General features: G+C 43.8%; 1 long non-coding RNA gene across 1 annotated transcript in view; it reads left to right on the top strand.

Annotated features, from left to right (window-relative positions):
- The window catches only part of LOC146798155 (uncharacterized), a 276708-nt gene extending 274558 nt beyond the window's left edge, over nt 1-2150 (top strand). Inside the window, exon 13 of the long non-coding RNA XR_014969118.1 lies at nt 1197-2150. This is a non-coding gene — a long non-coding RNA (uncharacterized LOC146798155). The remainder of the gene's footprint in view (nt 1-1196) is intronic.
- Nucleotides 2151-15243: the final 13093 nt, after the last annotated feature.

Here is a 15243-nt window from a genome sequence, read left to right on the forward strand (position 1 = left end):
ATAATAAAAATTATTCAAATTAAAATTATTGATTATTATTTGCTATATGTAATTATTTAACATTTATTAATGTTATTGTTTTATGTGTATAGATGTATTGGTAATTTAAATAAATATTTAATAATTTATATGTTACAGAAATTATTATTAAAAGTAATTATTAAGTAAGTGTATATATTATATATTATATATATATGTTTCATTAAAGTTTCATTTAATTATTTATATTTATTATACATTTTACATATTATACAATATAATTAATTATGTTTCTTTGATTTATAAGTATTATTTGGTTTATTTTACATATTTTTTTAAACTAAAAAAAAACCGATATTTTTGAATTACGATATTTTTGATATCGATATTAAATTATCGATATTTTTGTACTTACCATGTTGTAGATAGGATGTCGATATTCTTGACCACGATATTTTTGTTGCGATATTTTTGTAGGTCGAATTTTTGTCTTTCGAAATTATGCCATACAATCTGTGAAAATATGTGGTAGTGGATACACATCTGTACATGGCAGTGGTTGTGAAGAATTCAGAATGCATGTCAGTTGCACATTCTATGATATTGGTAGCATGTAATGAGTGATGGAATGGTCCAACATGGACTTACAACAGTTCAGATAGGAGAGGTTACATATGCCTCAATGTGATGTGAGGTACTTATCCAGCATCCATTGTTACATTTCATTGCCGCCTAGTGTTAAGTATAGTTAGCAATGTGTCCTGATATGGGTCCTTGCCATATCAGTTACACTACGTTGTGAGACAATGCATTTACTTTGCAGATATTGCACATCTTACTGTGGCGAATGCCTATGGCATAATGGCCATTGCAGGATGCAGAATGCACACTCATGTTCAATACAGATGACATGGGTACCATTCCATGGGTACTAAACAGCATTGTTCCCAAGCATACTATGTACTGACATGGTCATACCTGGATGAGCCAAAGGTGTTGCAATTGCCTTGTGCAACAATTGCTATGCCTTCATAATTTGGCCTTAGTAAATCTGATGTGATAGATAATAGGCATGTGTGTGCTCACTCTAAGCTTCACGATGAATTTAGGCTGTAGGGGCTGCTACCTTAGATGTTGTGAAAATAATATTGTTTCATGATGTTTGTAACTGTTCCTGTTCACCCTTTGACTAGCAGTTACCCCTTTTGTTTAAACAGAAAACATGACCCCAGAGCAGCTGAGGAAGCAAAACACCAGAAAGGTGCACTATATCCTCCTACAAAGAGTCGGTAAGCCACACAGGGCCATGAGGAAGCAACATGAGGAGGAGAAGGCTCAGGATAAGATGAAAGTCCTTTCTCTGGGACCACCAACAATGGACAAGAGAATCACAGGAAAAGATGGACTGGCAGCCCAAGGTACCTGCAAGGCACCGGTACCCAGTACCTTCACCAGCGTACCATCCCAACCACCTGATCCCACACTTCAGGCCACAAAAGCCTAGCTCAATTGAGCTCAATACCAAGAAGGACCTTTCAGACCTAAAGTTGTGGGTGGATATGCTTGAACACAAAATGGACCTGGCAATAACATTGCTAATGAAACTGAAGCAGGCAGTGGAAGGACCCAAACCACATTAGCCACAGAAAGCCTTTCTGCCATTCCCCTGAACATAGTTTTCATGCTGATTATAATGTTGTTGTAGCTTAGTTTAGGTTAGTTAGTGTAGTGATAGGGTAGGAGTAGTGAATGAATAAAGGGGCAAGCATTTGTTTTCAGGTTAGATGCAGTAATAGGAAGAAAGAAACGAAGGTTTCCTGCAACAACTAACTTTAGGAACACTTTAATTTTTAAAGACGTCTTGCAACAAACCTATGAAAATATGATAAAGCTTCTTCAAAATTCCCAAAGTGTATTTCATTAACATGCAGCTCACCCTAGTATACCAGATTATGTCAGTGCATTGAGAAGTTTTTTTTTCAGAGATGTTTTTCAAACATGAAACATTCATGCTTCCTTCCACCCAAACCGACAAAATCCCAATGGTGAACTACGAGGCAAGTTACTTGTTATGTGCACTCTTGAGGTGGCTTGGGTTATTATTATACATGGACAACATTATAGTTTATTAAATCATACAAAGGATAAGGTTTCATACAGCGCACATCCTAAAGTCATGAAGTCCTGTATTTTAAGGTCTTCTTATATGTAATAATGAAGAAAAAGGAGGAAAGTGAAATAAAACAGAATCGCACACAGCAGATAAGCCGGGATTGATCCCAAGTTCTCTGGTTTCACATTATGCAGTTCCTACACACACCTTACAGTGTCCAACACCATCACTGCTCCCACACACACACACCGTCACCTTGCTGTTATCAGTGCGGCCCTCGGTCACACTACAGACCAAGCTTTGTGACCTTTGAGAATATTTTTGTGAGCACCCATGGTCTCCATCATGATTTACTGTGTGGTAGTTAGTATGTGTGCTCGGGTAATGTTATGAACATGCATTTGTCTTTGCTAGCAGTGTTTGGCAGTGTGTGAGTAAGTGTTTTACATATGGACAGAGATCTGACCAGTTTGCCATGGCTTTACATTATCTATCTACAAACATTGTTAAGAAGTGCTTGTGGCAATCATGCTGGAATGGTACACCCATGCAACACTTGTTCACATACAATTACTCTGTGTGGGTACATCATGCAACATGCTTTGGAGTGATGTTGTGGTCAAAACATTTGCCCAAATTCTAGGTTTTTGGACTCACACACTGATTGCTGCCCCATACCCACTCACACTTGCAGTGTTTACTTGTCAGCCCAATGTTGTATACTTGCTAATAACCATGGTTGGATCTGCCACTTGTGGTGTGACTTCATTCACCAATTACATTGACTGCAGGACACCTATTGAACTTCATGTTCGCAACCTTGAGTAACCACTTGCTAGTCAGCACACACATAGAGTTCACCAAATATGTTACATTCTCACTGCCTATCACTGTCCCTGACCCTAAGAAACACATGTTCCTTTGGCAAGTAGTTGGTATCTTTGCCTCACAGTATGCACAATTGTCAACTTGGTCCTCACAGCTCTAGTTCATTTGAAAACAACCCCAAAAGATGTTTTGGGCCAGTAGCTATCCATACAGAGTCAAGGGGAGTAATATGTCATGGTACATGTGGAGGAGAGGAGTACTTCCGTGAGGAGGGTGACCACAATGTCGCTAGAGGGGATAGGCCACATTGATAGTCCACAAATGGCAGCTGATTTTCCCTGGAATGTTCATAAGCACAAGGCAAAGGTTAAATTGGGTATGTGGCACCACTTAATGCTACCAGACACCAGTCAGTCAGTCAAAACCACTTTATTTGGTTAATAAAAACCATAAAAGTACATAACATACAACATGTAACACAACTGAATAATAATTTAAAAAAATACAATTCATCAGTAATCGTGGGCGACATAAAAAAAACATTTCAAGACCAGATTTCATGGATATACTAATAACACAGGTTACCATCAGTTCATAAATAGCAGCAAACAACTAAAATATAAATTAAAAAACAGAAGCTCATGACGAAGTACAAAGGCTAAGACAGAATTAATTTGATCATTTGAGTACAGTCGGGTCACATGTCAGAGAATCCAAGACACTTTTATATTGGAACGAGATGCAGTACACATCTTGTTCTCTGATGTGCGCGGTGTCCCCCGTGAGGAGGGTGTTCTAAGTGCGGCAGCCGAGGGAGGCAAACACACTGCAGGGGCTGAATTAATGGATCCCGTGCCTGCAGCAGCATTCATCTATGCCAACACATGATGCAGCACAACAGGGAGGAATATCTGCCGGTTTTTCAACATATCAGGACATCGCTGTGGTAGGCAGCCATGGCAGCTATGTGGGAGTCCTGCTTTCGTTCCATGGTCTCCAAGATAGTTCTCGTTGTCCCCAGCTGGTTGGCCACCTCACTGGTGCCACTTCGAGCAGAGCATTTCTTCATGTCTCTGCCTCATGACACCAGTGATGTCAGCCTGGGACTGCTGGAGGATATAGAATGGAGAATAGGTGCCTCTGATGGCAGCAGTGTTGTCTCTATTGGGACTGAGGCACCCATGCACTCCCTCTAGGGTGGCTGCCATGGTCTCCATCCCCACCCGCACCTGCTCTACCAACTCCCGCTGGACTCCTACCATAGTACTTTGGAAGGTAGTCTGGAGGTCCTCGGAGTCCAGGACTCTGGGTGGGGTGGCAGGTGGTGCCTATATGTTGGTAGGCAGGGATTTGGAGATCCCACAACACTGTTGAACCTCCCCGTTTCCCAAGATGGTGTCCCAATTGAGTTAAGGAGTTCTTGGAGGGTGTCGTGGTCGAAGGTCTGAAAGCTGTCATTCCCATCATAGCTTTTGTCCGGGAGAGCCTGCTGGCCAGGAGGTGAGGGTTCATCCTTTGTTATGAGATGGAGAAATGCTATTGCTGATCTCTTTTAGTTGTTGACATTAAGAATCCAGTTGTCAATGACGGTGTAATATATATCACTTTCAGTTCCTCATCGATGCGTAGGACTCCTGTTATGCAAGGGTATGGATTGCACATTGCACTGTTTTTCCCTTTCAGATGACTGGATCTGAGGATTGTTTTCACTCCCACTGTGTGCCTACTCTGAGTGAATGAGCCCTGTTACTCAAGTCAGATTACGATCACTGATGTTTAACCCATTTCATCAGGACCAGAGTTGATTATCTCCAGGGTACCCCACATTGTTTTAATCAGACCCATGCACTTGTATGTGCACATGTCTACTCTGGCTGTTCCCAATTTGGCTCGGTCTCAACTAGGGTGGCGAAGTGAGCCAAAGAACGATGATGGATTCAACCCATATGAGTGTCTGAAAAGATTTAGTGCTCCGTCCATCATCTCCTTGAGTTTGCTTTGTTCCCAATTTGGTTCTGGCAGCCAACTTACAGCCCCACAGTGATGACACCCTGATCATACATTGACTCTCATGTGCCTGCGACACCTACATTATTCATGACCATATCCAAGGACTGACATGGCAGGCAGCACCTTCTATGGTAGTAGTGCTGGGAATGGTGACATGTACCTACCGAGGGGCATATTGATATAGAAATGGCGCAGCATGACGCTGCAAGCAATTTAGCAGCGATGCGTTGTGTCATTTTAAAAACACTGGGATGCACCGTACTCACAAGAATATGGTGCACCTCTGTGTTTTCCCTCATGCTGGTGCTAAAATAAGCTGCAGAGCACCAACATAGACACCCTTAAGCTATGATGCAAGGGTGCCTGCGTTGAAGTGATGATTTCCTGCAACTCAAGCACCCTTGAACAATGGTGCAAGGGTGTCTGTGTTGTAGGGATGGTTGTATAAGTGCAGGAAGGGTCACATAAACAATTATTAAAGGCAATTTGCTCCTTCTATGTGTGCTCCAGAATTGAGCACACATAGAAAGAGCAGAATTGAGCAGAAACAAAATTATATATCCTTGTTGCGCCAATCTAACGTCTACTTTTCAGTGGCGTTAGTTTTTGGTGCTCCCTCAGATTTACACATCCTTGTAAATCTGGAGCAGCATCAAAAAGCAATGGGTATTGTGCTGGAATGCCCATTGCACGCTCCTTTCTTGCACATACCTGTGTGAAAGTGCACAATGTTTAACGCCACTTTGTATATGTGGAGCAGGGCATTGTGCCACCGGACTGTCCTAAAAAGTGACGATCTGGTGGGACAATGCCCTTATAAATATGCCCCCCAGTTTCCTAAGACAACTCGGCCTAATAACCTCAGCATCTGATTTTCCTGCACTCATGTCCTTTGTGGTGACCAAGTAGTTCTCCCTATCCCTCGACAGTTCTCTGTATGACATCCTCCGACTTGTAAATGTGGCAAAATAAGACAATCTTGGTCCATATTCTGTCCTGGCACATACTACATCTTCACCCAGATCCACATGACATGTAGAATATAGTACCTCAATGGGCTGTTGTCTGTCATCCCTAACCAGGGGCTACACCATGGTAGAATTCTATCTCATATTTACTTTGTTGGTGCTTGTAATATTTTACATTTGCTTCTGTCTAATAATTGTCACAGCAAACATGTTTTATACTAGAAGGTTGCTAGTTCAATAACTGCTTATTGAAAATGTCCCCAACGTTTATTCTGTGTATCTCTCTGAGACTAAGTGAGCACGGTTGACTAAGCCAAAAGTACTGTACTGTTTCCACGATCCCTGAAGGATCAAGGCTTGTCATGTACGATGGTTGCCAGAAACATTTGCTCCTTGGTAAGGGTGGGGGGCTTATGCTGGCACTATTAGCTAGCTGGTCTATGGGCTGACATATCGTTTGGGGGTGAACGCAATCAGTCTAGATACCAATCCCTTAGTTTAAGTTACCTACAAGCGTGCAGATCCTATGTATTTTTAGGAACTACACAACCTCACCTCCTTGCAAAGCAAAGTCTCCCCAGTCAGACAGTGTGGCAGTTCAACATGCACAGCAAGCTCACACCATCATTTGTTTTGGCATACATGGGGGCATATGTACAAGGGCTTTGCACCACCAGAGCGTCACTTCTTACACCGCTCTGTATACGCAATGCCCTGCTCCATTTTTACAAGGCCGCTCTAAGCCACTTTTCATGTCTTAACGTCACCATGTAAATATTGTCACCTTTGACACCAATTTCTGCATCAAAGGGGCATGCAATGTGTGTTGCTGTCGGCGTTCCCACGCAACACCCATTGCTGTTTGGCTCTGCCCCAGATTTACAAGTAAACATTAATCTGAGGCAGTGCCAAACACTAACTCCTTTCAAAGTGAGGCTTTAGAGTGGGCCAACAAAGATAAATACCTTTTTCCTCATCCTTTCTTGCTCTTTCTTTGTGTGCTGCCTTCTGCAGCACATATAGAAGGAGCAATACACCAGTATTGATTATTTGTGTGCAGGAAGGGAAGGGCTGTATTTTAAGGAATACGTGCCACCCCTGTGCTCACCCCTGTACTGGTGCAAAAAGAACAGCCTAGCTCCAACGTAGGCGCCCCTGCATGACGGTTCAAGGGTGCCTGTATTGGCGCATGGAAGTTCTTTTAGCACTGGCGCAATGGTGAGCACAGGGGTGACATGTATTCCTGTAAATACAGCCTATACCTGCAGTTTTGAAATGACACCGCTCGGTGCAGCAGATTTATTTGCGTTGACTCGCTAGGCCATTTAACTGTAAATATCCCCCTTGGTCCTCTGGTGTAACTCACTTGCATTCACTCCCACACCCAGTCATATTTAGAAGTTCCACTGGTCCTCACAATGGCAGCTGACACGTGTGTGCTCTGAACCTGCATGCCAGGACAGCTGCCTGCAAAATAGTTTAATATAGTTTACTATGAACGTGGCTCTTGAAATGTCCCTTTGTGTAGGTTCTTCCCATGGCTCACATATCCCGCACCCCTCAGGTGTGCTGTTTCTCTTCTAAGAAACTGATACCATGCTATGGATTTTCAGGCTAGGCTAATGTGCATGGGACCAACTGAGACAGAAGTGCATATTTCATAGACTAGTGGTGCAGCGCAGCGCCACAAATCATCCTGCTGCACTAAACTGTGTCAATAGGAAAGTTCAGGGATGCCCTGTCGTTACAACAATACAACGGATCCCTGTGCTTTCCTTCATGCTAATGCACAATCGGCTGGCTGGCACCAACACAGGTACCCTTGCACCATGGTGCAAGGGTGCCTGCTTTGGCAAACATCTGCTTTTTGTGTGCTGGCGCTGGCAGAAAGGACAGGAATGTGCTGTATCATGTAGATACAGTGCATTCCTTCCCTTTTCTTTTGATGTAGGTTAGCATAGCTAGAAGGTTTGCAGTGCTGCCCTATTCCAAAATATTGTCAAAATGGCCACGAACCTTCCATTGATGTCATGTTTCACCATAGATGAGCCAGCATCCTACTGTTTTGCCTACAGACAGGTCAGCAGAGCGCGGGGACATAGCTACCTGCACTGCACGACATGACCGAATTACTCACATTGCCCCTTGTTGCAACTTACCTTGTTGCTGTTGTAGTTCATCATACCCAGCCCTGTTCTGTCCTGCAACTCCAACCACCGACTCCCCGGAGATGGCAGCAGATACCTGCTCATCCAAGGGATCTAGCTTCTCTTTGGACGCGGGGCTAGAGCCACCAGTCTGCAATGCAGCCTTGGAATTGGATGCCAGTTTCTCCTTTGTCATGCGCTTGCAATCATGCCAGCACATTTTACAGTCACCCACTGTCCTCTTCACTTTGGCAACGTTGTTCACCTTGTCCACTGTGGTCTGCCATATGGCCATTTTCCTCCCCAATGGAGCTGACGAAGAGCTAATGTTGATCCTCCTCACTGATCTTGCACTTCCTCTTCCTCAGGGACTCTGGCTGGTCATCCTGGCTGGTACTGGGGTTGTTGGGGTTGTTGTCCTGGGTTGTAGTGGCATTTTTGTATTTTTTTTTTACCGCTAGGTGCACAAAAGTGATGCTACTATGGCTAGCATCTGTTTTAAGTCGAACGTCACTTTTGCAGCATTTGCGTCAAATTTGTTAAGGACACGGCACATACAACTGCATCCGTTTTTACGACGCAGGCCTCTTCCTAACGCCATGGAGCGCTGTATTGTAAATACGCAGCTAACATGGTGTTAGAATCTGTCGTACCTCTCAAGTAATTTGTTTGGCGCACTGATGCAGCAAAACAGCGGCGCACCAGTTCTTGTAAATATAACCCTTAGTTCACAGACAGGAGAGGGTTGCTTTGGTGTTTCACTGGTTCTATGCAGAGCTGTAGCTGTGACATCGAAACATCCCTCCTATTCAACAGAATTATTTTTAAACTTTACCAGTCCCAATTATTAATCAAGAGAAGGTGTCTCTACTATAGTCACCAATATACAGAAGTGACATAGAACAATCTTCAAGGGGGCTGTCAGTGGGAAAGGCCCCTGGAACGGGCGGCTTGAGGGATGAGATATATGATCTAAGTAAAGGTGACCCAAGACCATATCCAGCCTCTGTTTAGGAGCCCCCTCAAGAGGTCAAGGTATATAACTGGAATGGAACACAGAATCTGTGCAATAGAAAACAACTGTATAACTATAGAGTAGGGTGTGGCACATAAGCTAATTGAACTTGGGCATGTGCCAGTTCCAGTCTAAACACCCAACAGTCACTGCAGTCAGCACGTACCACAATATACTAAACACGTAAGGAGACATTAATACTGTTTTACAGACTCTTTAACCATTTCCGAGCAAGATCTTTAACACGACCTTTTCAAAGATGGCCACCATTGTATGTTTATAAAACTAGACAAAGAGACTCTGAAAAGTGGCTTTTATCAGTTCGTCACACTTCTGAATACTGATTTTAAACTTTTATGAAAATAATGGCTAATAGACTGGCTTCTTTGGCTGGAAACGTGGTGAACCAGGATCAAATGGATTTTATTCCTGGACGACAGTTAAGGGTGCAAGCCATTTTTTTCTTTTGACAGAGGCAATTTTACAATGAGAAGAATCCAAAAGTAACTGATTAATACTCTGTTTAAACACAGAAAAGACTTCCAGGCTGGTGAATTGTGAATGTCTGTGGTGTACACTAGACAGGATGGGATATCCTCCCGAATCACCAGGGTGATAGCCAGGCTGCACAAAGGACCGAGGGCAGATTGATCATCAGTGGTGAAATTCATCAGTGGTGAAATTGGCAAAAAGACTTGTATCGCATGAGGCACAAGATAGGGTTAAGAGGGCCACTTGCAATTAAAATAAGAGATGGTCGGCAGACAAACAGCTGTCTTCACGGAAACAGGATGCTCAGGCTATATCCTGACATTGCATTATTGTACCTGACACCGGAAGCACTTCGTCTGCAGGGGACATTTGCCTCCATTAATCCTTTCAACGTTTTACCTACCCAGAAGGTCACCCACTCCAAGTCTGAACCACATTGTCTGGGGAGCAGCTTGCTGCTTGAAATGATATCAAGGATCTGTCAGAACCCTTTTAGATGTCTAGGTATTCGAGTCAGCTCCAGAGCAGAAGAAATATATGAACTAAATGATGTCCCATTACTCAAGGAAGTAACAAGCAACTTGAGATTTGGCATAAAATACTGGATGTCAGAGCACTGCTTAAAGCTCAACGCTGAGAAATCCGAAATCGTGCTTCTTGCGGAGCCAATCATATCTGGGATGCGTCATGGTGGCCCCACTCGCTGGGCGTAGCCCCAGCACCCAAGCAGTGCGCAAAAAATGTTGGCGTCATCATTGATAACACCCTATCAATGAAGGACCACGTGTGGTCCCTGTGTGGCAGAAGCTTCGCCACACTGAAGCTCTTAAAAAGCCTTTTTCCCTGGATCCCACTGGAAAGCAGGCGAACAGTCACACAGGCCCTGCTTGTCAGTAGGCTGGACTATGGAAATGCACTTTTCGTTGGCATGCCAGACTACCTTTTGAAATGGAAATGCACTTCTCGTTGGCATGCCAGACTACCTTTTGAAACGTCAGCAAGTAATACAAAATGCAGCGGCCAAACTGGTGTGCAACAAGGGCAGATACAGCTCCGCAACGGACTACCTGAGGCAACTTCACTGGCTGCCCATGCGTCAACGAGCCTGATTTAAGCTCTTAGGACATGCATACAGGGCACTCCATCACTCCGGCCCCAAGATTCTCCAGAATAGAATTAAATTCTAAACCCCGTCCAGGTGCCTAAGGTCAAGCGCTAGCTGAGACTAAAAGGATCAGTAAGAGTAGGACAGGCGGACGCAGTTTTTCGGACCTTGCAGCTTTGCACTAGAACGAGCTTCCGCTGGAACTACGGCTAACTGAGGAGTAGATGGCGTTCAGGAAGAAACTTAAAACCCAATTATTCCCCTAGGACTGTTGCCACTGATCTCAATAGAACAGTTTAACTCAGCACCCTCCCGCTACATTAGCGCCGTGATATCCCAATGGGATGAATGTCGCGCTTTATAAATAAATAAATAAATACCTCCTACACTTATTGGCAGAATTAATCTCATCAAGATGGGCATTCTACAACAGTGTTTATTACACTGAGCCATACGTTTATATGGTTGTGTAAAACCATAAAAGCTTTGTTGGTCTCTTCAGCTTAGTATCTGGTCCTCACCTGATATTGAAAAGTATTATTTTGCCCCATCAATTGGATATGAACATAATACTGATTAATATAGAATGACTTAAAGAAATAGATAACAGAATACTTCAAGAAATGGTCCATCTAAAATATGTTCAAGGCTTTTTTTCGGTTCAGGTATCCATGAATTATTCTTAAAATAGTCGATTCAAGGTGCTTGTGAACATGACCAGGATGTTTAAAGAGATTAGAAAAATCGTTCAGCTCCCTATATGCCATGAATTAACCACATTGTGGGGTAATCTGCATTTAGGTGCACGAGAATCCGCATCAGTCCCAGACACCGTAATATCATTTATCACAAACATATAGGTAGGACCACAGAAAGGTAGAAGTGAGTCCTTCGTGTACACCTCTCGAGTCACAATTTGCCAAACAGGTGAGTTCCAGAAGAAAGAACGTGACTGCATTGTTTTATCACCAGGCGCCCTTGCCTAGGATTTTGCAACGAATAATCCAGAAATGCAGTGACGAGGAAGGCGCACAGCGACATCCCCCAAAGCATCTCTAGTAGACATAGCTCAAAATCTGATCTGTCATGCTTTCTTGGCAGACTGGCCACCAGATGGCAGCAGAACCCCGCTTCAGGATGGGAACGAGCCACATCGCGGCATTATTTCTAAAATTACACATTTTGAATATAGATGTGCGCGGGGATTGAGGGGAACCCACTGCCCTGAATTTAAGTTGCACAGCATTTTACAACGTTCTGTAACCTTCCAAGCTTATTAACACTGCTACTTTTTTTTTAAACTAAGGGCCTGAGCAGGGTTTAAGTGGGATGCAAAAACTGGGGGGAGGGGGGAGCGGGAGGGGGCGGTCTCTTAAAGTGGCGTAGCCGATGCAGTTCAGGGCGTGGCTTAAAATGCGTAAACTCAAAGGGCCTTACTTACAAGGCTCTTGCGCCACCCCTGCGCCAATTTTCCCATGTTAAAAAAGAAGCAAAAGTGACGCAAGCTGCTTGTAAATAAGCCCCAATATCTGTTCTTAGCATAGTGTGCCGCATGACTGGCATTTTGCTGCTTCTGTGATTGAATCCAGATTATAATACAATAAGTAAGATTATCATATGGTCAGGACCGGCTTTAGCGCTGGTGGCGCCCAGTGCGACAATGGTTGTTGGTGCCCCCCCCCAATGACCACCTCTGCCATGCATTCTCTCACTACCACCCTTTAACAGTGCCCCCTCAAGTCTCCATAACAACTCCATCGCTCAGCTGAATTTAGGGGCATATTATCAACGGCCAGCGAAAATTATCGCTGGCCGTTCATAGCGATAGAAAAATTATCGCCAGTTATCGCTGAATATTATCGCCATGATAACGCTATATTTACAACGCAAAGCACTATGGCGATAATATTTCAGCGATAGCGGTGTTTTCAATGGAACATCGCTGGTTTTCCAGCGATGTTCCATTGAAAACAGCGATAACATTGCTGATAGGACCCTGTGGTCCTATCAGCATGATCCATATCCTATTAAAAGTATGCCTTAGTCAGGAATTTAACAGGTGTTAAATTCCTGAGTTAAGGCTGAGGTAGCGCGATGCTTTTTTATCTCTGCACCTCCTTGTTAATATCGCGAAGCTGCCTTCACGATATTAACATGTGTTGTTTTCACAGCCACGCCTCTTTTGCATCTCATTAGTGATGTGAGGCGAGGCTGTGAAAAAACGGGCTCTACATCAAGGAAACACGCGCTAGCGTGTCCTTGATGATAATGCGATAAAATTATCGCCGCTTTTCGGCCGCAAACGGCCGCAAAAGCGGCGATAATTTTTTATCACCTCGTTGTTAATATGCCCCTAAATTAGTTGTATAGCGCCACTTATACCAGTGTAGGGTGTCAGACCACTTTACATCACACGCACAAAACACAGAGACAATCAATCATAGGTGTGCAAAACAGTGTATAGAAAATGTTACATGAGACAGAGGACTATAAGGTATAGTTTAATAGCGCTCGGTCTGGAGAAGCACACACTTTGTGATCTGCTGGTACAGGATCTTTTGTGATCAGCTGTTACAGGTTCTTTGCAGTAGGCATATTAACCATCTGCACTACCCTCAAAGCTTCCACTAGACAAACCTTCGATCTTTCTGTAGGAAGAAAATTAATCACGGAGTTCTCTTGACATTTTTATTGACCGCTGAAAACTGCTGGAGGCCAGAACGCTGGCAGAAGATGCTTTTAACCCCTTCTGTGCCACGCCCTTTCCCCCTCCTGTGCCGGGCGTTTCATTAGTGGGCGGGTTTCATGACGAGATAGTCTCGTCATGGGCACAGCGCGACCGTGCTCCATGACGAGACTATCTCGTCATGGGCACAGAAGAGGTTAAAACTATTATTAACTTGCAAACATGACGCCCCCACCTAAAGTCAGCGCCTGGTGCGGTCATACCGGTCGCATCGCCCTAAAGCCGGCCCAGCATATGGTATTGAAAATACTTGCGTTCTGAAATGATGAGACTGTAAGAGAACTATAACGAGCCTCTTTGAAGTTACCTCAAAGGCAGTGAAGGGTGGCACTGCTGCAGAGTTAAGATTTTTTTTTAACCCCGAGAGTGAGGGCAAAAATGGAGGCCGACAGAGACCTGTTTCGGCACCTACTTTTTAGAGCACCGACAGGACCTAGCCTACTTACAGCCCTGGGCCTGATTATGAGTTTAGGGGATGAGATACTGCCTCACAAACATGACGGATTTCCTGTCCACCGTATTACGAGTTTGATTGGATATAATGGAATTGTAATTTGGCAGACGGGATATCTATCATGTTTGTTTCGGAGTAACCCTGTACTCAAACTCGTAATCAGGACCTAAGTATGGAATTCAGCATGAAGCTTTAGCCCTGTATGCCTGAAACACCGAGAACAGCCTTTCCTCACACGCCCTTAAACAACCCTCACTTTGATGCACATAACACTTGTTAACTGTCTGGTGACATTCTAGCCACACCTTTCCAAAACTGGGTTTTTTCTTGGGCTGCAATTCATATAGCCCTGACTACAGTGCTATTTTGTAAGACAGATCAACTCAAAGTTCACACAGCAGAGCTATCCCTTAAGTTACAGTGATGTGAATGCCTGCGCCCTCTGGCATCATGGCTACACCTTTGGCTACACAGCTAATTTTGCACGACTGCTAAAATATCACTTTGATCAATGAGTGACTTTCACAGGATCACAGCAAATATCAGCAAGGGGCTGGGAACGCCCCATCTGAAGCTCAGCCTCTGAGGTATCTTTCACTCCCTGTGCCCCTCCCCTATTGTCAGTTGGATGATGAATCGGGATTTACAAGTTATGTTCCACTTAGGTCTTTTGGGGGCATATTATCAAGCCAGACGATAAAATTATCGCCGCTTTAGCGGCAGAAAACTGCCGCTAAAACGGCGATAATGAGCTTGATAATATGCTCTATGGAATTCTAATTGAAGCCCATGTTAAATGTGAAGGACATCTAACCTGGGCTTCAATTGGAATTCCATAGAGCATATTATCAAGCCCATTATCGCCGTTTTAGCGGAAGTTTTCTGCCACTAAAGCGGCGATAATTTTATCGCCTGGCTTGATAATATGCCCCATAATGAGTAGTCTTATATGCAGAAAATCCGCTTCCTGCGCAGTGCAATAACCCCCACCAGTCTGGCACTTCAGGTCCATTTTTCCTTCATCTCTCTCCTCTCCTCATCTCTCTTCTAAGGCCCTCATTCCACATCTCTTGCAACCCCTGAAGGGAATATAGCAATGCCATCGGGCACGGTGCTTGTTGGGTACCCTGTAAATGGAGTGAACCATTCTGATTCACACACCCCAGAATAGGGAATAACGTGGTAGTGCCGTGCGTTTTTCCTTTTTCAGGGTATGTGAACTCTCAGTATAGTTTTTACAAAAGTTTTCCGATTGCTCCCTTATGGTTTAATAATTGTTCCATTTTTTGATGGATACATGGTATCATTAGCAAAATTTAGTAGGATGTTTGAGCTGGACTTGTAGCATGGTTGAGAAAAGTTGAAACTTTCAGTTCAGACTGGCCA

This window comes from Triturus cristatus, chromosome 9 (genome assembly GCF_964204655.1).
Source record: "Triturus cristatus chromosome 9, aTriCri1.1, whole genome shotgun sequence".
In the NCBI taxonomy this organism is placed as follows: Eukaryota; Metazoa; Chordata; class Amphibia; order Caudata; family Salamandridae; genus Triturus; species Triturus cristatus.